Source organism: Alligator sinensis, unplaced genomic scaffold (assembly GCF_000455745.1).
Source record: "Alligator sinensis unplaced genomic scaffold, ASM45574v1 scaffold878_1, whole genome shotgun sequence".
NCBI classification, from domain to species: domain Eukaryota; kingdom Metazoa; phylum Chordata; order Crocodylia; family Alligatoridae; genus Alligator; species Alligator sinensis.
The window spans coordinates 47,721-53,985 of NW_005843526.1; the positions used below are offsets into that span (position 1 = coordinate 47,721).

General features: G+C 50.2%; 1 protein-coding gene across 5 annotated transcripts in view; it reads right to left on the reverse strand.

Moving 5' to 3' along the window:
* The window catches only part of LOC102387240 (zinc finger protein 883-like), a 64,409-nt gene that overhangs the window by 10,643 nt on the left and 47,501 nt on the right, over positions 1-6,265 (reverse strand). The window lies entirely within an intron of this gene.

Consider the following 6,265-nt stretch of genomic DNA (forward strand, 5'->3'; position numbering starts at 1 on the left):
GGGGGGGGAGGGAGCGCCCGCGGCTCTATGGTCGCGGCCCCCTGGGCAGCCGCAGAGCCGAGGCGCTGGAACCGGGAGCAGGAAGCAGGGGGCCGCTCTCGACGAGACCCTGCAGGATCAGGTGTGGGTATGCGGGGGCCGCGCAGCAGCTTCGGCCCCGTGCGTGGCCTGTGCTGCCGCCTCTCTCTGCCGCCCACGTGCAGCTCGAACGTGTTGGCGCCGGGGCCGCACCTGGGTGCCGGGCGGGGGGGGCGATTCCTTGGCGCCTGGGCGGGCGACGGAGTGTCTTTCCCAGCGAAGACAGCAGGCTGGGTTTGATTTAACCACTGGTCGGGAAGCCTCGATTGAATCATTGTTTTCTACAAAAAGAGCGCGCTCGATGACCTCCATTCATTTAACTTCTTAAAACTTTGCACTTTTAGAGAGAGGTAAGCGCTTGACTCTGTACAGAGTTGCAAAGATGCGGGCGCTGATGGGCTAATCAGGTCTGTTATCTCCCCTCTCCATATAGTGCTGTTAACAAGGATGTTATCTCTGGAGACGCAAAGCTACTGTTTGAGAACTGAAACTAAGCATCACCACAGAGATGTTCAGTGGGATCTTCAGTCTAGACGTTTAATGGGAGCTTCATGTTTCTCAGCTTGTGGGTCGTGACCCAAAAGTGTGTCGCAAGGATATATGAAAGGGTCAATAACAAACTTTAAAAATGGACTCTCCTTTAAAGGAGAAAAATATAGGAAGCCATAGGAAAGCCTTTGCAGCCTGCAAGGGGCTGCTTGGGCCCCTACACATGCCCTACCCTGCCCCACACACCCAGCCCCGTCCCACACGATGGGGGGCTGGGGGCAGCGGGTTGGGACTGGCTGTCAATGTTTACAAATGGGTCCTAGTGCAAAAAGGGTTGAGAGCCACTGATCTAAACCCAGCACTGGGTCCATTGGGTAAAGCAATTTTCTTTAATCTATAGAGGAGTCTCTGGCAACTGCATAACATTGGGCCCCTAATATAGTCTGTTGTGACCTATTTATAAATGTTTTCTAAAAAGCTTACATGACTATATTGTCTCAAATAGTATATAATTAGACATTATAATCCCTATTCCACGATGATATCTTTGAGCTTTAACGCATCTTAAATTAAAACTATTTTTATATAGGTTTATTTTTTTAAAGAGCATCTTAATTGTTTTTTTAAGTAAAACAAATTAAATAAAATCTAATTTTTAATTTTTTTTTTTTTTAAATCAATGATTTTTATCTACCCTGAGATGCAGCCCAGCCCTGGTCTCAGGGCCACAGAGGCAGCAGCAGCCTGGGGCAGAGGGCTGTACCGTGGAGCTGCTGGGCATGAGGGTGATGCTGGAGGGGGTTTCTGCACTTGTCCTTGGTCACTGCCAGCCTCAGGGTCTGATCATTTGGGATTATGAATGGACTTGAACGCCACTGCTGGACGGGGAAGCACTAAGGGGCAGAAAGCTCTGGTTGCCCCCACATCCAGGCTCCATAGCCACATACACTCCTTTCCTCCAAGAACGTGGCCAGTCCCTTTGGGAACCTGGCTTCTGCAACGTCTTCGGAGCATAAGGCTGGCTCAGACCCCAGGTCCCTCCTGCCCTTGCTCCTGTGCCCCACAGCAACAGGCAGCAGAGGCTGACAGGACTTTTAACACGTAGGGGATTTTCTGGGCCAGGCCCGCCAAGTAAATGATAAGCCCCCTTTAGTACTGGCAGCTTCTAGTGATGTGTTACTGAATGCTAGGGACAACTAATAATGAAAATAGGGACAGGAGTGGAGGTCAAAGTACTTCATAACAAGAGTGCTAAGAGGGAAAACTGAGCAGAGAACACCACAGAGGCTGACAGGGAGAGAGAACAGGATCTGACTGGTAGGTATGTATTATATCAGTCACTGTTAACTGATATAACTAGACGGGTTTAAACAGGTAGTCTTTAAAGTGATATTTACATCCCTAATATATATATATATATATATATATATAATATCACTACTGCACAGGAGAATAAAATGAGCTCATCAAAGAAGAGGAAAGTGGATGCTGAATGCCGAATATTCAACAAAGAATGGACTTCTAAATATTTTTTTATTGATGTGGGTGGAAAACCTGTGTGCTTAATTTGCAAAGAAAGCATGGCAGTGTTCAAAGAATACAATTTGAATCGGCATTTTGAAAGCAAGCATGCATCCAAATATAAGAACTTGTCTGCCAAAGAAAAAGCAAAGAAAACTGAGGAGATGGTTGCTGGAATGCAGAAAGAGCAAACAAGGTACAGGATGGAATCGGCACAAGATGGAATTATGAGAACAAGCTATGAGATTGCACACACAATCGTCAAGAACAGCAAACCATTCTCTGAAGGAGAATTTATAAAAGAATGTCTGGTTGTCTCTGCCGCAATTTTGTGCCCAGAAAAGAACAAGCTGTTTGAGAACATTTGCTTGTCAAGGCAAACTATTGAGAGACATGTCGAGGATATCTCTAAGAACCTGGACCTGCAGTTGAAGAGGAAGGTCAACAATTTCTCATATTTTGCATTGGCACTCCAGGAAAGTTGTGGTGTCAAGGACCCAGCCCATTTCTTGATGTTTATTCGTGGTATCAGCAAAAATTTTGAGCTCACAGAAGAACTGGCATCAGTACAGTCCATGGAAGGCACAACAACTGGAAAAGATTTATTGGAGGCAGTAAATCAATGCATGTCAAAATTAGAAGTGGATTGGAAAAAATTGGTGAGTGTGACTATCAACACAAATCCAAACTTGACAGACAAACACACTGGATTGCTGAAAAGTATTCAAGACCAAGTCAAAGAAACAAATCCAGAACAGAACATTATTTTTTTGCATTGCAGTATTCATCAAGAGGCCCTCTACAGAAGTGTTCTAAAACTGAGCACTGTCATGGACACAGTTACAAAACTGGTTAACTACATTTGAGTAAAAGGATTAAACCACAGACAGTTTGTACGTCTGCTTGAGGAATCTGAATCTGAGCACACAGATGTCCTGTATCATACCAATGTAAGATGGCTTAGCTTGGGTAAAGTTTTGAAAAGTGTATGGAAACTGAGAGCTGAGATTGGTTTGTTTTTGAACTTAGAAGAAAAAGATTCAGCTTTCCCACAGCTGAATGATGCAGATTGGCTCTCTGAGTTTGCATTTGCTGTTGATATTGTGAGCCTCATGAATGATCTGAATTCAAGACTACACAGGAAGGGGCTTTTTGCTCATGAGTTGCATTTTAGTGTGAAGTCATTTATGATGAAGTTACTCCTTTTCTCCCATCAGATAGGAAACAAGGAGTTCAGCAATTTTCCTACATTGCAGCAGGTAACTGTTTGTGATCAAAACCTGGAAAGGTACATGTCGTCACTACTCAACTTGCATGCTGAATTGTCTCGCCAATTTGAGGATTTTCGAATGATAGAAAATGACCTGTCTCTGGTCTCCTCACCTTTTACCTTTGATGTTGACAATGCTCCATCTGAGCTCCAACTTGAGCTCATTGACCTGCAGTGTGATGCATTGCTTGTACAGCAATTCAAATCAGTGCCGCTTCCTAGGTTTTATGCATCTCTCAATGAACAGAACTTTCCAAAGATCAAGGCTCATGCCCAGAAGATGCTTGTGGTGTTTGGATCAATGTACATATGTGAGCAGACATTTTCTGTGATGAAAGTCAGTAAATCAAATCTCAGGTTTTCAGTGAGCGATGACCAATTTGCAGGAATGGTCCGCATAGCAACAACAGAGATGATGCCGGACTTTGATTCTTTGGTTGATTCACATTCAAGACTTCATTCTTAGGGGTCTACTGAACTCAAGGATGTGGCTGGCTGATTTTGTGGTCAGATTGCAAGGCTGGCCACTATTTTCACATGCTGGGCATGGCACAAACTCCCCACACATCTGGCCAAAGAGCCCGAGCAGGATGGGCTGGGACCTGCAAGCCTGCCAAAATCAGAGCCCACCATTTTTTACAGAGCCTACCTGAAATCACAGTTTCCACAAAAATCACAATTTCAGTAGGTCCCTCTTCATCCCTCCCATTGAGTGAGTTTGTTTTTCTTTAACCTATTTTTTCAATATACAAGAGTAAGACTTGTTTTGAGCCTTCATGCAATCACTTATATATACACTAAAAAAAACATAAATCAGGACACAAAATATTTTTTGAAATAAAATTAAAATATTTTACAGTAGTTGTTTGATTTTTAGTATAAGATTTACTCTTTATCTATAATTTGTTACAATGATGTCTTCTGAAAGATTTTTATGTGCATGGCCCTCAACAGCTCACCAAAACTTAAGTGGCCCTTTAGCCCAAATAGGTGCCCACCCCTGCATTATGCCAGCCCTGCTGTCCTCAGCCTGGAAGAAGCAGAAGTCCAGTTCCCTTCTGCCCCTGCCCCTCCAGGATGCTGGCTCTGGGGTGGAGCACCCTGGGCCCATGTGTCTCCTGGAGACATCACTCCCCCCCCCCCCCCCCCCCGCCGGGGGGGGGTTTTAATTTGGGGGGGGGCAGGAGATTGGGAAAGTGCCCCAACACTTAAGTATGTTTAATTCCTCAAGGGTGAAAGGGAGGCACTATGTGAGCGGAAGGGGTTTATTTATAATGTCTTTAGAGGAGGGGAAAATAATACCCCAGACTGGCTCCCCTGGGGGTGGAACTCCCCCCCTCTCCCCCCCAACAATGGTTCCTTCCAAAGGGGCAGTTGTGGTAGTTGCCCCCCAGCCCTGGGGTTTAGGCTGCGCAGCCCTGGTCTGGGGACTCGACCCCTCTGCCCATGGCTGGGGTGGTTTGTCCTGTCACCATCAGGGCAGACCCCAGTGGGGGAAGGGAAAGGCTCCCTCCCCTTAGGCCCCAGGGAGCTGCCCTCCTGCCTCTGGGGTGTCGGGCTCCATGGAGGCCATGAGGAGAAATGGTTCCCGCATGAACTACTCTGGGGGGCCCAGTGCCATGGACATTGGTATCACAGACCTGAGACCTCCCTCCAGGTCAAACCCATGTTCTCCTCACTGTGTCCTTGGCTGGACAGAAGTGCAGGGGCTGTGGAGCTGCACACCAGGGAGGGCCTTTCCATCCTCCGCACGGTCGCTTGCTTCTCATGGACGTCACCGGCCATGCCCGCTCCGTTCAGCTCAGCTTCCCGTGCTCCCAGGTCGGGGCTGGGCTACCTGGAACGGCCTAGAGAGCTGGGCTCTAAGTCACCCCCCACTATCTCCTTGCTCACCAGCCCTGGGGCTATGGGGAGTCTGAACCAGTGAGACAGAAACAAAAGGCAGCAGCTCCTGGCTTTATCCTTCCTCATGGAGATGCAACAGTCCAAGAGGAACTGGGCTCTGTCATGGCTGTGGCCTCTTAAGGTTTGACCTCCTCAGCCATGTCCTGGCCGGACTTCCCCCCTGTCCCCAGGGCTGCACCGGAGTTGCTGCTGGACACTGCCCCTTCCTTCCCCTTAAACCACATCACACAAAAAGACCCAGGAACGGTTTCTGGGGGACGTGAGCAGGGCCCCTATCCGGTGGATCAGGATCTGGCCTTAGCACCTCGCACCAGCCCTGACCAGTCGGTCCCTGCAGGAGCGAGGCCCTCCCTGTGGGGCAGCCGGGCCCCTCCTCGGCCTTTGCCTCCTGTCCCATCGCAGTGACGAGTGTGAGGTCCCGGGGGGCTGGAGGACAGGAGGCTGTTCTCTCAGCCAGGCGGCCGGCCCTGCCCAAAGGTCTCCACACCCGCTTGGGGCTGGGTTTCCCTGTGCTGAAGGGGCTTGTCCTGGCGACAGATGCGCGTGAGCAGGGCCCCCGTTGTGCTGGCTCGGGTCAGACCCGCGTGTCTGCAGCTCGCGAGGGGCCGGAGGGCAGGGGCTCTGGGCCGCGCCCCGCTGCCGGGAACAGGAACCTGGGATGCGTCACGGAGGTGCCCCCCGGCCCGGGGACCATGGGGGACATGGCACGTGCACGCGCACACCCGCACACGGATGCAGAACGCAGCCACACGCACGCTCACCCGTGCACGCGGGCAAGCACACGCAGGCCAGGCCCCGTCCGCAGGCGCACAGGCACGTCCCCCCCACCACCCGCACACGCGGGGGCACACGTGATCGAGCCCACGGGCACGCACACGTGCACGCGGGAATGCTGAAGAACACCTGCACGCGTGCCCGCGCACACGCCGCTGCGGTCTCCCGGGAAGGAACGGGTTAACGCGGCCCCGGGCGGGGCGGGTAGGAGGAGTGGAGCGACCATCG